Here is an 18,113-nt window from a genome sequence, read left to right as displayed (position 1 = left end):
AATGTGGCAATATCATGCACATAGTCTTGTATCAATCTGTGTTGATCTCAACACAATTTAGGTTGTGTTGCCCATCTAGTCAGCAAAACTCATATCCAATCCACGTTTTAATGTAAATCAATATTTTAATTCATAAATAATTTGAATAGCAAAGAACTTTCCCCAGCCACTCTGGGCGGCTTGCAGCATTTCAAAAACATAAAACATGAGAAACTTTACTTCAGAGGAGAACTGGCCTAAACAGGATTTAGATATTCTACCTAGGAACAGTAAGTCAATGCATAATAATAGATATTAAGGCTTGATCAGTTGCTAACAGACCTACAGAGGGAAAATTCAGTTTTAAATGCAGACTTGTGGGGGGAAATATAACAACAGTAGATGAGGTAGAATATCATCTACAGTATATGCTAACCACTGACTGATTTCCATAAGTAAACTGCCTCAAAAAGATCCCAGAAAACTATCCTCTGGTATCTATGTGTTGTACAAGAAGGAAGCACCTGAAAGCAGTTTTAGGACAAGAAAAACCTGTAAACAGAGTTCCTATCACTGATGCTGCCTTCCTAAACTGATACGAATGGATGTACTAAATCTGGTTATTTGGACATCATTCTTGGAACATTTGTGCTGCAGTTTTATTGTCAGTATTTCTTCACTCGGGGCCGGATATTACCCTGTCTTATGTGGGCGGAAGAACGCACAACGTGCATATGTGGTGGGGAACTCTGCAAGAGGATGAAGGGAGACAGGAGACTTGTTGCATACTTCTTTCCCTTCATGTACATGCTGTACAGCTGGAGCTGTAAAACTTTGACGCATGGTGGTGTCCAGTTACTTAGCACTTGATATGGTTCCTCAAAAGGATTTTACCTATGTTCATGAGGCTGGTAGGGAGAGAAATAACCGGTGGCCTCTGTACTCTTTCTGGGCGCTGAATGTACGTTACGTGTGATCTTTATAATCTGTTCATGTTGGGAGAACAAAATGAAAATAGGTGGGGTGGGGGATAATCTCCACAACTGCAGAAGCACCATGAGAGGAGTGGAATATGTTTTCTGAGAAACTAAGCATCGGTGGAGTGACCGATAACCTTTTTGTACCATCTGGATATGCTCTGTGAAAACAATAACAAAGTGGGTGGTATGCACATGGGCATGCATGCTGAACACCTGAACAGAAGGTGGGAGAGAGAAACTATGGATCTCTATGGCTGGGGAGAATCCTTGAGGTAAAATCCTGTTTCTGGGCCAGGGCCTCCCCAAGGCTAGCAGGGGCCATAGATGTTGGTTTTGTGCTGCAAGACAGGAGAGGTGCTCCCTGCTGCCTCATGTAGCAGCAGAGAGCAATGAACAAGTCTGAAGCAGGGGAAAGAATTGGCCTTGGAGCACACAAGCTGGGTTCTGCTCAACTCGGGGGACACACACACACTTGTGATGTCACACGTGCACTGCACATGTGACATCACGCAGTAGGAGGAGGCCCAACAGGGCCTCGGGAAGGCCAAATGAGGCCTGCTGTGGCCGTGGGTATGCCCAACGGGGCCCGTTGTGGCTACAAAGTATTGAAGGGGGCCGGCCGCCTCCTTGAAAATTTGGGTGGTGTTAGATTGTGGGTGAACATATCAGATGACTCAGTGATTCTTCAGACAGCTCTTATTTATTCACAGGCCAGAACAGAACTGAACTGAAGGGTTCAGCCAGCCTGCTTATATAGAGCTCCACTACAACGCAACAGTAACAACTTTCTGTAACTATCCAATCACTGAACGACACTTTCAATTCCTTATTTGCATATGTGGACCTGAGTGAAAACTATCTACAGTATCCCCCTGCTGGCCCAGGGTGAGAACTTCAGTACATAACAGGTGGGACCTCAGCCCCCTGCCTCCCTGGGTAGGCTTAGTTCCCCCATAAGATCTAACTGTTGTTAGGCACTCTGAGCCCGGCTTTTGGCTGTTGTTAGAGGGCTTGGAGAACCCTAAAACAAATTTAGAGGTGTGCAGAGAAGGGGGGCATTCCATTGTGCAAGCAGAAATCCTTGCACTAACAGAATTAGCACTATGTCCGATGGAACTTATTCCCAGCCAGGTATATCTAGGGTTGCAGTCTAAACCTTTGAAATATTAGAGGGTATGCTATCCCCTCTAGATTTATGGTTAATTTTATTTGCTCAGCAATCCTGTCAAGCGGATAATCCAGTGTGTTTCAAAGCAGAACTGGGTTTTGAACCCAGATCTCCCATATGCAAATCCAACATGAAATGTGGAGAGGGGCATGTGTGACACCCCCAAATTTCCACTGTGAAAACAATAAACAAACAAAAATCCAGACTCATAATTTGGGAATCTCAGTTCTAGAATAAGACTCCAATGTGCAGTATAAACAGGACTTTTTTCAGCTAAAACTCACCAGAACTTAGTTCCAGCACCTCTCACGTGGGCGCCATTGCCATTCTAAGATAACGAGAAAAGCATTCATGGTGTGTCCCGGCACCACTTTTGCTAGAAAAATACCACTGAGTGTAACTATAGCAGGAGCCAAATATCTGACGACTCTAGATACTGATGTGTTATACACTGACTTTATTCAATTACTAATTCAAAGAACCCTATTACAGATTACAAATATAAAAATACTGTTCAGGAGCTAGAGGCAATGTTATTGTACACAAATTGATCTGAACAAAAATGGCAGTGCTGAACAGCCTAGTAGCATTAATTATTTGGTAACTTAACTAAATAAAGAATGTCTTGCCCTCACCATCTAACACACACAAGCAACCTCCATGGCACAGGAAGTCCTTTCGCTTTTCAGAACATCATCCATCATGCTAAGGGAAACTGCAGGAAAGTAACCTACTACTTCATAATAGGCTTCTGCACAGAGAGTTGCTTTGAAGCAGCAGCTGCCCATAGTAAATTTCACTGACCCTTGGTGCCATTCACCAGGTTTCCAACTGTTTTGTCTCCTAAGCTCAGTGTTAGGACCAAGTCACAGCACCTGACAAAACTAAGAAGCCACAACAATATGAGGATTTAAAGCCTCCCGTGCTGTTATCTTTTCCACATAGCACCAGCAGAGAGACCTGATGCCAGCATGTTTACCACTACAGGGTGAGTTTGCCTTCTAGAAAGCAAAGTACAATACATTTTAAAAAGAAGATAGCATTTTGCTGTACATCTGTAAATAAAGCTTACAGAAGTACACATGGCCTCTTAGAATACCAGATGATGCTTCTAGGTCCTCTTCTGTTGAAATCTAAAAGAAAGGGGAAATCAGTTGTGTCACTGAGGTACTGAGATGAGGAAAAATGCAGTTGGTGAGAGCCTGCTTTCCGTGAAACTCCTAAAGGGAAAGGAACACACACACACACACACAGAGAGAGAGAGAGAGAGAGAGAGAGAGAGAGAGAGAGAGAGTCTGTGCAAGGCTATCCTATTTCATTTCATGCAGAAGCAATACTCTAAATGTTACAGAGAAAATACTCTAAACATTAACCCTAACCCACCCTATTCTCCTGAATGTAATTTTTAATGGATTTTAATGGGTGGATATGAATTCTAATAAATACTAGCATCAAAGCTGAAATCATGTCCTCACACTAAAGCAAAGCGCTAAATATACTTCACGATTTTGTTATTAAAACAACAACAAGGAAACAACACTACAGTGGTACCTCGGATTAAGAACTTAATTTGTTCTGGAGGTCCGTTCTTAACCTGAAACTGTTCTTAACCTGAGGTACCACTTTAGCTAATGGGGCCTCCCGCTGCCGCCGTGCCGCCGGAGTACGATTTCTGTTCTCATCCTGAAGCAAAGTTCTTAACCCGAGGTACTATTTCTGGGTTAGCAGGGTCTGTAACCTGAAGCGTCTGTAACCCGAGGTACCACTGTATTGCACCATGAAAGGCTTTGCGATTGCCTTTCTTAAACAATTTACGATATAATGAAATTACATATAACTACTGATGTAGCGGATGCAAACTGTTGCTCTTTAGAAATCAGCAGTGGACAGAGCAGAGCTATGGCTGCTGCTACATTTTGTTTTTATCAATGGTAAAAATGGTAAAATTGTATTACTCCCTCTTCCTCAGTATTGGCTCATTTTCTTTTGTTTTCTTAGACAAAAATTAAACGATTAAATTAAATGCCCCCTAAAACCCTAACAAACCACCAGAAGATCAAAGGAGGATTTACAACCAGTAGGTTTATGCCCCATAAGCTCCATTATTCCCATGCATTAAAACTGCACAATTTGTCAACTGCCCTGAAAACCTGGCGATGCTAAACTAGCCATTAAGCAGATGATTTCACAAGATATTTCAAAGGGGGGAAAGCTAATTTTGCCGTTTTATATGCCCTTCTTTACAAAGCAAGTGGAAAAAGCCTGTAGATACACTGTCTTGGGAAAGCAGTGGGTTGATGGAAAGCACATCACTAATATATTCAGTATGTACTAAACTTAAGGGAAAGTTTTATAAAATTATTTATCAGTGGGGACTGACCCAGACAAACAACACAGTTTTCCATGCAATGCTGTTCTCTCTGTGTGCAAGAAGGCCATACAAAATGGTCACAATCCACAGCAGAGAAGTGAGTTAGGTAGTCACAGAAACATGGCAACTTCAGGGATGTAGTTAAGTCAGAAAGAGAAGTCTGAATTCTGTGTTAATGTATCATGATCTGGACTTGAAGCAAAGGAGCTAATAAGAGTGCGTGTAGAGTACATTTCTCTAATCAGAGTTTTCTCCCACAAGCCTGGGATTGAAAAAAGGTAGCAGTGGAATACAGGGTCAGGTTTAAGCTGCTGGTTTTGATCTTTAAAGCCCTATGCGGCCTAGGACCCTCATACCTGTGGGACCGCCTCTCCTGGTATGCCGTGCAGAGGACCTTAAGGTCCACAAATAACAACACTTTGGAGGTCCCAAGCCACAAGGTGGTTAGATTGGTTTCAACTAGGGCCAGGGCCTTTTCAGTACTGGCCCCGACTTGGTGGAACGCTCTGTCACAAGAGACCAGGGCCCTGCGGGATTTGACATCTTTCCGCAGGGCCTGCAAGACGGTTCTGTTCCGCCTGGCCTTTGGTTTGGACTCAGTCTGACCCTTATGTTTCCCTCCCCTTATGGTTTTGATTTATGGGCTACTACTAAAATGAGGCTGCATTTTAAATTGTATTTTAACCCGTATTTTAATTAACTTCTTTTTTTTCTATTACGTTTTATTGTAATTTTATTGGTGTTAGCTGCCCTGAGCCCGGTTCTGGCCGGGGAGGGCGGGGTATGAATAAAAAAATTATTATTATTATTATTTTATTGCTTTTCCATAGCTTTTTGAAACAGATAAAGTGACATCACTGAGTAGAATGCACACACATTGGCCAGAGTCTAAGGGTGGAGAATGTCATGCTTGGGGACTGACTGCCCCCCCCTCCACAACCAGTTTCTCTGGGGGGCTATCAGGACTCCCTTGCTCCATGCCCTCCTTGAATGTTTTCGCTTGACAGGGAATGTGGTCTGGGGTTTCTCACATTACTTAGCGGAATGGGAAGGAGTGGCAGTGCAGAGGTTACAAATTACTGGGGAAAGGAAAGAACCAGTTCTAAAGCTTGGTTCATGGCTGCTGCAGCAGGCCTAGCTTCCATTAAGGAATTGAACTAGGGAAGATTTCATCTTTTGTAGGATTAATCAATCACAAAGTTTTAAGTTGTACATGTTCATGCACAACTGTACAGTTCCAACAAAATACATTATTTCATGCAATACTTAGGTTGAGGTGCAAACCAAGTGGACTCAATAAAGTAGCTCAAGCTGAGATGTCTAAAAGCAGCAATACTGTGTCTGGATTTAACTTGATTAAAAAGCCTAGTGAAGACTTCTGCAGTGATTTTTCATCACTCCTAATTAATTAGTAGGGTAATGCAAAAATGAACATTCCCAGTTCCATGTGTGCCTCTAATTTCATTGCCATCTGAAACAAATTCAGCTAGACTAGCCTCTTTAAAACAGGAAAGAGAAAGACAAGCTGTTTTCCACATCTGGAAAATAGAACAGCAGCACAGTAATTTCCAATTGTCTGTAGAAAAAAACACACACCAAAACATTCTATTTATTCATCTCTTTCAAAGGTATTAAGACAGCAAACAGAATTCTTACATATAAGAATTGGTTTCATGTAGAGCTCTGGAATGAACATGGGATCTTCAGAATGATCCTATGTAGGTTTACAAAGAAATAAGTCCTAGTGAGTTCAGTGGGCTATTCTCAAGCATTTCAGCTCCCTTTCTTTCCAGTTCTCTGCCTGGCCCTAACCGCTATCTTTGAAACCACTAGAGTAGTTTCAATTATTATTATTTATCCAACTTATTAGTCACTTGTAACATTAAAAGGTCTCCAGGTGATTTACAATGTATTTAATATTTAACATATTTTATCTAACCCATACATAAGATCTTAGCCCACTTTAAAAAGCAAAATTACAATTACTAAAAATCAAGATTTCCCCCTGAAAGCCCAGGCATACTTATCAATTGACAGAATACAAAAAGGCAATTCCTGCTTTCTCCCTGAGCATTGTCTGTGATTCATGAGGGGGCAGTCTCAATATTTGTCCTCAATATTTGTCCTCCAGAGACAAATGCTCTGTCATGTTAAACAAATAAGAATTTCATGGTCCTGAATACAACCAAAATGCAAGCACCCAAATGCCATTTAAATGCCATTTTTATGTAGTGTGCCGCTGCCTGTCCTTGGTGCTTAGAACAATTCTTTCTATGTTGTCTTTAACAACACAAATATTGAATTTTCTTCTTTTTGGTGTGACACCTGATTTGGAAAGGATTATAACATTCAGTGCTGAGCCTGGCCTTCTCTGAAAGGCGAAACCAAATGTAGGGTTGTACATTTGAGGGTACACAAATAAAGCACAAACACCAGAACAGCTGAGAAACGAGTCACTGGCTGGAAGAAGCATCTTGGCTTCATAGAGGAGAGAGAGAAAAAATCCAGGAAATCAAGTCCTCCAGTCATAGTCAGAGTGACAGGAGAAACAGACTGGAAAAGAAAGTCCCAGAGCAAACATCTGTAAGTACTGCTACTGTGAAAGAAAGGGCAGAAAGCACAAGCTCACATGCACCTTTGCTCAGTAGCCTGAAACTTAAGCCAAAAGCAGCGATATGGGATCAAAGACAGTGGCAGGGCTATCTGCTGTTTGCTTAGGAACACCATCGGAGCAGATGGTCCCCCACGTGTTGATTCTCTATTCCCCTACTAAACAGCCACTTTAAAGTAAGCATGAAATAGCATGGGAGAAACATCTGCACATAGTCCAGCAGACCACCAGTAGTGTAGCAAAGGAAAAGCAAGAGGAGGGGAAGGGAAAGGAATGCAACCATTCAGGCATATCCAGAACTAGGTTTGGGACAGGCACCCCAGCGAGTGGCATAACCTCAGTGTGTATACATATGTATAGCCACTCACTGGTTGTCTTTTCCTTTCATTACACAGCAGGAATATGCTTGCGTTCTCACCCCCCAACTTACAGTAGGCCACAAGATACTCTGCATGAGCAACCTGGGGCAGGAAGGCGGGGTAGCGTTTGAGAAACTCCCAGGGAAGGACTCATTCCTTAATCCCAGCTTCTCGACTGATAGTGCCCTTCTGTGGTTTTCACAGTTTTGTGTAAGGATATTGTCTCTGAAAGGGTATTGGCCTGCCTTCTGAGCTTATGCGATGATGAGGCTCTGTGCATGTGCCAAAGATAACCACTTGCACTGCCAGAGCTTTCTCTTTAGGTTTTTTTGCACCAGAGGGTCCTCTTGCCCAAGAGGCAAGCCACTGATCAGTTTAAAAAAGAGATTTGTCTCTTCAGCTTGTGGAACTGCTCTAGGAAAAACACCAAAAAAGCTTGGGCAGCACATTTGCCCCCACTCCGCCCGCAACTTTCTCACAGAAGTTCCACCTGTTGAAAAAGCAGATCACATTTTTATACGGAGCAGTGGCTTGTCTCTTTAGCATTCCCTCAGTCTAGAGAATCTACCTGCTTGTGGTTAATGTTGTCTATTCGTCTAACATATTTCCTTCCCCAATAATGAGGCAGAAGGAGCCCACGGTCTCTGGTGACAGGAGCAGTGAATTGGAACTCAGGCCCTCCTCATTATGGCCATGCAGTGAGGCAAGAGTCTCTGTCGCCACCTCCCTGCCGCAACTTGCCCTGCTCCGAAAAAGGGCCCAGAGACATTTCGTGAGAGGTGGCCCAAAAAATGCCTGCGCACACCCGGAATATTGCAGTCGGAATCAGTGTCCATGTTGAAAAAAGCTCAGCAACGTTTGTGTCCGTATCTTCACTTTTTGAAATATGGCAACCCTAATTTACCACATTGGCTAGAAAGACTTTATAAACTTCAAAATATTTTAAGCCTAAATATATTCTAGCAATATCACACATGTCAGGAAGAGGCCATGAGACATGCCAAGGCCCACTACCACCATAGGGAGACCCAATGAAACCTGCCACCACTGCGGGGAGGTCCAGCAAGGCCCGCTGCCACCACGGGAAGGCCTGGGCCCTCAAGATTGGGAGGGCTCAGCCCTGTCCCCATATACGGTACTTTGAGGACACCTCAGCCTCTTAGAGTTGGCACCTATGGTTTGGATGAACAATCTGCAAATTTCATACTTGATCCCTGGAGGTGGTCAAGAAAGCACTGGCATGCAAATGTAAAATGGCCACACAGCCTATAAGCTATATAGAAGGGCACTATTGAGGCACAATAACTTCTAATCCACTTTGAAATCTTGGGAGGGGGGGGAGGCTAAAAACAGAAAGCTACAGACCTGGCTATGGAAAGTAATGGAACTGAAAATACCGCATATTTTTGAAAATCAAAGGCCCACAAACAGAGACACAACATACATACCCTCCAACATTTCTCCTATGAAATTCTATGAAATTCTCCTATGAAGTTCTATTCCATAATAATAAATTTACTATTTATACCCCACCCATCTGGCAGGGTTGCCCCAGCCACTCTGGGTGGCTTCCAATATATATATAAAAACATAATAAAACAGTAAACATTTAAAAACTTCCCTATACAGTACTGCCTTCAGACAGCTCGGGGGGTTGGATAACTCCATACCCTCCAACATTTCTCTGATGAAAATAGGGATGTCCTAAGGAAAAGTGAGACATTCTGGGATCAAATCAGAAACTGGGACAGCTTATGTAAACCTTCGACTATCCCTGGGAAATAGGGACACTGGGAGGGTCTGAACATATATAAACCAAACCCAATCCAAAGACGTCAGCAACAAACAACTCCAGCAGAACAAATCAAATCACACCATACCAGCCTCCAACGTTGCATGATTAATGTGGTATAGGCTGCAAACTAATATAAATATTAGTGTACCAGCTTCCTATATAGTGCTATCTTATACGTGTCTACATAGAAGTAAACCTCACTGAGTTCAATCACATTTACTTTCTAAGTTATTATAAGATTGGCACCTCAATCATATAGCAGTATAATTTTTCATACTTGTGCGTTAGTTCAGTATTTCCAATGTTTTAGGAAAAGCAGCCCTGATGTGTTTTGCCATTTTCACAAGCAAGCCTTGAGCTTCTTTCTGTCATGCAGACTTTTAAAAAATTGTTAACTTTCAAAATGCTTCAGGGTGGTGCAAGTTTCTAAATTGTGTCTCATTTACAAAATACTCAGCAACTAGCAATATTCAGCAGTCAGATTAGTCCAAATCAAATCCAGAAGTGATTCCAGTTCAACGAGGAGGCCTGTTGGAAACAGTGAAGATGATGACAGGAATTTTCCATTTTTCTTCTTCTTCTTCTTGGATGGTACATATTGAAACTAAATTATCCCTTTGCCCCAATAAAGCCAGTTCTTCTGCTGAATAAGTCTCCCTTCTGTTTGGTTGCATCTATTTTGAGCAAATAGCACCTGTGTTACAATGACAGTTCCATAATGAGACCCTGGTGTGGAAAGAAGACAGGAAAGACTGCCGTATTCACCAGCAAAGACTCTGCAACAGAAATTAGCAGGCCGAGGCAGGAAGGAGAACACTTTTGCTGCATATGTGTGGAAATTAGACTCTAGTTCCCATTTGCAGAGTATGCGGATGTCAGCCCTTGGTTGTTTGACCCGTTAATTAGTTCTCTTTTCCCTCCTATGAAAACTATGCAAGACACTCTCTTTTTAAAGTTTAAGGAGCAAATAACTTTTACTTGGTGTACTTACAGCTGCAGAGTAAATATACAGTGCAGGGGGCTGTTTCTTAAGTTGCTAATATTTCTTACATAGATTAAACTGTGACAGACGGTTAGATGCACAACATAGCATACCTGCTCTAACTGTTAAGACTGTTCTACTAACTGCCATAACTGTACCAACTGCCATAACTGCCAGAAGGTGTATGATATCTCAGAGTTCCACACCTCTTGCAATTAACCCTTTACATATGCATTTTGGATGCTAACATCCTGCAATATGGTCAAACGCCATTTCAGCAATAGGAAACTTGAGTGAGCCCAACCTTATACAGGAAATCTGTTACCTTCAAAGAAAAATAACATATTGCTGTCTTAACTCTGTTGTCCAACCCTCTTCAAAATACAGTGGTAGCTCGGTTTTTGAACGTAATCTGTTCTGGAAGACCGTTCAACTTCCGAAACGTTTGAAAACCAAAGCATTTACTTCCAGAAGCATTTACTTATGGAAAACTCAATACGGAAGCCACGTGGCCAGTGGCGGAGGAAGGGGAGTGCGGCCCACCCCGGGTGTCATCACTGAGGCGTGTGTGTGACAAAATGAGTTTTTTAAAAAAATGGGCTCACAAAACCTTTTAGGAGTGACATGGTGGCTTAGGCACCTGCAGTTCCGCGCTGCCTGTAACAGCAGCATGGGACTTGCGTCTGCCTACTGCCTCTCCCTCAGCCACCCTACAGCTGAGGGGGAGGCGGTGGAGAGGCTCCAAGCATCAGAGAGGCTCGCCCCAGCTGCAGGACACGCCCCCGCACCAGGCACTCGAGCGGCTAGCTACACTTCTGCACGTGGCACATTCAACTTCTGAAAAGTGTTTGAAAACCGAAGCAGTTACTTCCGGGTATTCAGCGTTTGAAAACCGAAATGTTCAATTTCTGAGACGTTCAAAAACCAAGGTACCACTGCACAACCTCCTCTGCAATTTCAGAATCAAAACTTTCACATTCACAAGGAATTTTTGACCAGAGATCTAAAAGGCAGATCTTTAGAGACAATCTGTAATCTTATGTGTCATACCATGCCCTCCTTGAATCACGCCTATTTTCTTGGTAGGGTTGTCACCTTTTAACCTTTCCAAAAGTCATTCACTGCATCAGTGAGGAAAAATGTATGCAGCATAAAATGATTTAATACAACTAAACATAATCTATTAACATAGTTTTAGTTTAACTATTAAATTCAGAGTTGGAAAACAGGTTCCTAAAGCCTAAGAGCCATTGATACTCCACACTGTTCTACAGCCCGGGTGGAGATGAAGAGAGGTCTGAGAACCACCCAGAAACCCAGAGAGCTGGGATCAGGACCCCCAGTTCTGAGGCAGTGGCATCTAGATTTGATGACTCCTAGAAGTGATTGGCAATGTGGAAATCTGCTGGAGTGCCAGACTTCCCTTGCTCATTTGAGGAAACCTTAGGTTCACGTCTGAGTCCACAAGGATGTGCTGTATGGGGATGCCTGGCTTCAGGCATTAGGCGCATTGGGAGACCAACTCTGAGTGGGAATCCCTTGCAGATGACTGCAATGCCTGGAGACAGGCAGTCAGGTTGTCTATCCACAGCAGTGACCAGAGTCAGGAACGACTACTGGGAGGAGCACAGAACGAAGAAATGCTGTGGTGCAACTGCAGCAGCACAACCGAATGCATTCATCTGCCCCAGCTGCAAAAAAAAAGTCTCTCCCATATCAGTCTCTGCAGCCACAGAAGACAGGGTAACTTTCCAACAGTTTGACTTCACCTCCAAAAGCGCATTCCTCCATTGCCTCCTGATGCCAACAAATATTTGCCAACCTGGTGCTCTTCAGTTGTTTTAGACTCCAACTCTGGAACAGCATTTATGTCAAGATATAACATACATCAACTGTGTGTACTTTCCAGAAACAACGGAAGACATTTTTGCTATGACAAGTCTTCCCAGCTTGATGAAGAGGGCTCTACCATGAGTGTCTATTTTGTATTAAAATTAATATTTTTCTCTTTTGTGTTTTTTGATCTTTTTTAAAAAAATTGTTTCATTATATTTTGCACATCACCTTTAGATAGATGATAGATAGATGGATAGATGATTGATAGATGATAGATAGATAGATAGATAGATGATAGATAGAGTTGGTATTGATCTGTCTCAAGAGACATTGGAGTGTGCCTCCAGGGGTGAAGTCAAACCACTGTGTTAGCAGCCCCAAAGTGACCTCCCAGGAATGCAAGCCTGGGCAGTGAGTATGGAGGTCCTGGGCTGCCCAGATGGCAAAAGCCCCATCTTGGGCTTCCTGAAGTGGTCTAAAGCAAAGCAGAGCAATATGTTTGGCACCAACTTGGCTGCAGGAGTTGCTAGAACACAAGGCCCCATCCAACCGTTTTAGGGACTCCACTGTGGATTTGTGTAGGGTTTTTAATAAGGTTTTAAATAAGATTACTGCACTGCCTGTGCACTCAACTTCAGAAACAGCACACTGAATACGTTGCGTGTGGTCTCCCTTTGAAATGCATGGAACAACCCATGCGAGCTTATCTCTTATGTCTGCAGCAAATTGCTAGATCAAGTGTATCCATAGTTTTCTCTATACTGTTACAAAGTCTCTTCACTGTTCTGTTATTGTATTGTGTAGTCATCTGCATCCCTATCTTGGGCCAAAATCATAGAGCTGTATGCATGTGGTAGAAGTGAGGAAGGTGGGTTTCAAGATAGTTGCTATTTACACAGCTTCAGAAATAGATCAGGTACTTTCCAACCATGCTTTGGGACCGTTTATATCAGGGTTTCCCAAACTTGGGTCTCCAGCTGTTTTTGGACTACAATTCCCATCATCCCTGAGCTCTAGTCCTACTAGCTAGCTAGGGATGATGAGAGTTGTAGCCCAAAAACAGCTGGAGACCCAAGTTTTGGAAGCGCTGGTTTATAAATATGTCACCATTTGAACTTCATCTCTGTAAGCCTTGGATTTCAGTCTCTCTGTTGCCCTGATTAACTTGGATTTGCATATGTATGTAAATATCTGGCCAGACAATTTTTATCTAAATCAGATATGAATTTATTCTTCTCATGATTCCTGTTAAAAGAACTCACATCTTTGTAGACATTTATAGGACTATGCAGGAAAATACCTAACTATGCAAAAATGTCTCCCTGGTTTATTGATTCATTTTGGACTTTCATGGGAAACTGAAGGATGAAAAATATCTTACCCATAGGCTTTATGTTCACATTTGACATGTACCGAGAACATCTGACTGTAGTGGGGGCCCTGGGTACCTGCTGTTGCTGTTTCTTTACTTTGTATTTTTCTTGGATTGGATTTGCAGCCAAATGGTTGTAATTGACCCTCTATTGGGACAAGTTAGGCTATGAACATATGCCTTTCCTTTTTATTAAAAAAAATGTTCAAGAATAGAAGAGAGGGAGAGAAATATTATCAGTATTTACTTTAGGTTGCCTCCATTTCCAGTTTTTCTGGCAGGGAGTCAAGCTTCTGTCAGAATACAGAGCTTCATCTAAATCCAGCTCCTGGAGGAAAGACTGCAAGCAGAATACAAATCGATGGAAAAGCAAAAGTTTAAGAGGGTCTGTCCTTTATGCAGGCAGCATGCCTCAGTATTGGTTTGAGAATTCTGCATCCAAAATGTCAGGCTGGCAAACATTCCTCTTCAGGGCAGTCATTAGTCAATTTGTCATACATCAGCCAAACACAAATGACTAAATTATAACTGCGGATATGCAAATCTCCAATGGTTCTTTACCTCAGGCAAAATATTTCCAGGCTAAGCAAACTCAGTACCAGGTTTCAGTACTACTATTCCAGAAGGCTCTTTAAGGGAACTTACTGCCACACAATGAAAATAGACACACACATACACACACACTATTTAACAAATGCATGAATTGGATTTATTTTATTTTATTGCATTTTATAACTTATTGATGAGGAAAAATATGACATAAATCATTCCCAGTCTGGTCTTTGTTGTTAGAATTATTATCAGGAGCTAGGTTTCTTTTTGATTTTAAGCAGGAAAATGAAACTCTCCCTTGAGCTCCTCAATTTCATGCTCAATGTACTTGGTAATTTTGACTTTTCACCCTCTCTCTCCCTCTGCCCATTCTCAGATACACTTTGACAGGAAAGAATCTGCAAGACATATCCAAGATTTCTTTTCATTGCAAAAACGGATGGGGTGGGAATGTGCTTTGTGATAGAATCATTCTGTGGTAGAAAACAATTGTCAATCAAATTTCAGAAATTCTGTCTGTGATAGGGGGTGGGTTTGTAGTTCAGTGCTTAAGCAGAATGTTTGCCCGCATAAAAACCACAGGTTCAGTCCTTACCACATGGCATTAAGTCCTTGTTGTTGTTTAGTCATTTAGTCGTGTCTGACTCTTCGTAACCCCATGGAATTAAGTCCTTACTCAGATATAAAAGCTGGGGAAAACCTCTTCCCGAGACCCTGAAGAGCTTCTGCCAGTCAGTTAGACCAGACAACGCTAGGCTAAATGGACTAACAATCTGACTCAGAATGAAGAAGCTTTACACGTTCTTATGTGTAGGACTAGTGTGATCATGCCAATAATTTCATAGAACTTCTAGCAGACCAGTTACTAAACCTCCAGTTCAGAGTTCTTATCTATTACAGATGCCATGGGTGGTATTCAACTAAGTTCTCCTCAGAGTAAACCCATTGAAAGTAATGGACCTTAGTCATTATTATTTTTTATTAACTTTATATGCCACCCTTCATCAAAAGATCTCATGGCGATTCACAGACTACAATACAAGATAAAAACAAGTAAAAAATTAAAGCAAAACAACGAAGCAATAACACCCCCTCCCCACGGATACATTTAAAAGGTTGTAGGATATTAATCAGCCAAATATATAATAAAGGCGCCAGGTGAACCTCCCTGTTCATCAATTTCTGTGGGTCTGCTTTGACTAAAACTGGATACTATCCCAGAGTACCAATGAATCAGATATACAGAAAATGCATCTATGTAGAAGCACCCTAAAATATTTCCTATCTACTGTGAAGATGGACAAACATATCCTCTTCAGCTGATCTGCTTCATCAAGCCTCTTTAAGATGAACTAGGTCTCTGTAAATCAACAGCCAAGCGAGCCAATTGCAAAACGGTTTTATCTGTTTCTTTACATTGTAGGTAGCCTGGAAATTCAAGGAAGTCACATAGCAGAAAACGCTAATATTACTTTCTCTCTTGTCAAGGGGAAATTTAACCAGTCCCACAGACGTAATGCTCTAATTTGTTACAGGCAAGAGCTTTCTAAGTGCAATGTTATCAAAGCAAGAATCATCAAGGAATTGTATCAGTTTGACTATAAGTCTAATTTTTGAATGTTCAAGTATGTCTAATTATAGCAATCATTTTTCTTTCTTTCTTTTTGTTTCCTTTGCATCGATCCACTTAATTCCATCTCTTAGTGTGGGCAAAAGCTGACAGTTGCATGGCAAAGAATGTTTCCCTTTGTAAAAACCTACTTCCTCTCAATGTAGCTTTAGCCTAATTGAAATGTTTCCTATTAAGCTCAATCAAGGCAGCAATTATCTAATTACTCACTTATGCTTTTCTAGCCAAAAATTGCCCAAGCCAGCATATTTGAATGGCTGGTTGCATATTTATTGTTGTTTTTACATTTCCCTTGCAGTTTTAAGTAATGGTTAAATTTTTACCAGTGCTTTACGCTGCATCTTCAAACATTCGTTGATATCTACAGCTGTGGCAAGATCACTAGGTAAGAAAGGCATTCAGAAAATGTTCCTAAATTTATTCCTAAATTTAATCTCGAATTAAAATTAAAATATATCCAAAGACATATAAAGAAAACAAAAGTGTAGGATTCACAAGTATTATTTCGAAAAGCAATTATTATCCACACGGAGCACTTAAGAACAGCTAGCTTGTTGGTTGCATTTAGCTCAGTTTTGTCTATTGTGAACCTCAACCTCCCCCATACTGGTTATGCAAACCTAGGAAATGATTAAGAAGTGCTTCCAGCCTATCTATGATGTTGTGACAGTGTAACATATAATGAAGGAGACCACTGACTATACATGCATTACCAAGGCCAAGTGGAAGACGCATCTGAGTTGGTGCTGATACAGATAAACTGGGTAGTATATTTTTTACATGCAACATCAACCTCAGACCATGCACTGTGAGCAAAAACTAAAGGGAGTTCCATCTAATCCTTTGGTTATTACCATTCTGCTGCATTGCACCTTCCCCCAATGTCCCCATCTATTCCAGAGAGTGCCTCTATCCTCAGAGGGGTGGGGGTGGGGGTTTATACCCAAGAAAGCCCTGTTGGGCAACCAGTTTTATTCCATATCCTACAAATTCAACCCAGAATGTTGCATTAGATGGCTTTATATCAAAATCACATGAAACAGCAATATTTTACTTGATTTTAATGATACAGTGGTACTTCAGGTTAAGTACTTAATTTGTTCCGGAGGTCCGTACTTAACCTGAAACTGTTCTTAACCTGAAGCACCACTTTAGCTAATGGGGCCTCCTGCTGCCGCCACGCTGCCAAAACCCGATTTCTGTTCTCATCCTGAAGCAAAGTTCTTAACCTGAAGCACTATTTCTGGGTTAGCGGAGTCTGTAACCTGAAGCATATGTAACCTGAAGCGTATGTAACCTGAGGTACCACTGTAGTCTTATTTCTACTTTATTTACACAACCCACTTATCAGCATTAATTACTAAAGAAGAAGTACAGCTAAAAGCAAATCATCGTATTATAGTTGAGATGTAAATAAATACGGTGTATTAGGAAAATATTCTTTTTTCCAGGAGCTGTGGAGTGCTACCCCCATGCCTCTACAAAAACATAGCTGTGTGTTTGTGTGTGTGGTTGAGGGGCCATGATGATAAACTGGAAAGGCATGTGATACCTATGACTACATCACTTGACCATTAATACACCTCACCAGGAGTTGTTTAACATTCCAAGCCCATGAGCAGTTTTGGGCAACTGCCATTTTAAAAGCAAAATTATTGTTCCCTCTCCACTTCATTTTTAACCCTTCATTTTCTCCCCTGTCACCCCTGCTTGAAGCACAGGACAGGAAGCAAGGGGAAGCGTGGAAGAACATTTCCAGGTAGATAAATGACTTAGCTAAGGCAAACACCGTGAAATTGTACAGTGATGGAAATGGAGGTTTAACACGATAGTGTTACTAGAAAGAGATTTCATGTTCCCCAGGGAATCTTCCTAAAGGATAGCCATGTTAATCTGTTGTAGCAGAAAACAACAAGGCTCTTGGAGCATTTGAAAGACTAACATCTATTGTGTCATTAACTTTTAACAACTATAAGGAGTGCACCTGATATCCAAACTTCAAAAACCAAAGTCTTTTGCTTGGTCTCAGTGCAATACTGTACTAGATACATATTTCAAGAAGTAAAAATCAGTTATTTAGCTTTTTTGGGAATTTTTCACCGCCGGGAAAATCCACACATATGGCAACCCTAATTAATAAAGATTTAATCATTTATGAATTATGAAAATGGAATTGTTTAAATGGCTATTTCTCAGTTGTTTCATTTTAATTAATTTAAGGACTCATCAATTTCCAACTTCCTACAATTTGCCAGTTCTGGAGTTTCATTATATCCAAATTATTATGTGTCAAATAAGTATCAAATATTGTCAGGTACTCCATGATGGCGAGAATGTTATTGTGGCAGCCCACCTTTCTTCTCGCACTATGGGGCCATCATACAGCAATGGCAGAAGTGATGGCATTCAACTTCAGGAGTCAGGATTATCTGCCACCCTCTCACACATGATTTGGAATCAGGCACCTCTGCTCCACAA

At 41.5% G+C, this 18,113-nt stretch overlaps 1 protein-coding gene across 5 annotated transcripts in view; it reads right to left on the bottom strand.

Annotated features, from left to right (window-relative positions):
- The window catches only part of SLC25A21 (solute carrier family 25 member 21), a 274,630-nt gene that overhangs the window by 179,321 nt on the left and 77,196 nt on the right, over positions 1-18,113 (bottom strand). The window contains exons 1-2 of one of the 5 annotated variants that reach the window (XM_053380132.1): positions 10,255-10,359; positions 9,541-9,791 (exon numbers count right to left, since the gene is read on the bottom strand). The exons of the other annotated variants lie outside the window; for them this stretch is intronic. The gene's annotated coding sequence lies outside the window, so the exon portion shown is untranslated. Of the gene's footprint in view, positions 1-9,540; positions 9,792-10,254; positions 10,360-18,113 lie in introns of those variants that run through there. 5 annotated transcript variants of the gene reach the window in all.

The sequence above is a fragment of the Podarcis raffonei genome, chromosome 1 (assembly GCF_027172205.1).
Source record: "Podarcis raffonei isolate rPodRaf1 chromosome 1, rPodRaf1.pri, whole genome shotgun sequence".
In the NCBI taxonomy this organism is placed as follows: domain Eukaryota; kingdom Metazoa; phylum Chordata; class Lepidosauria; order Squamata; family Lacertidae; genus Podarcis; species Podarcis raffonei.
The sequence above is the reverse complement of the archived record's forward strand: the minus strand, read 5'-3'. Positions and strand labels throughout refer to the sequence as shown.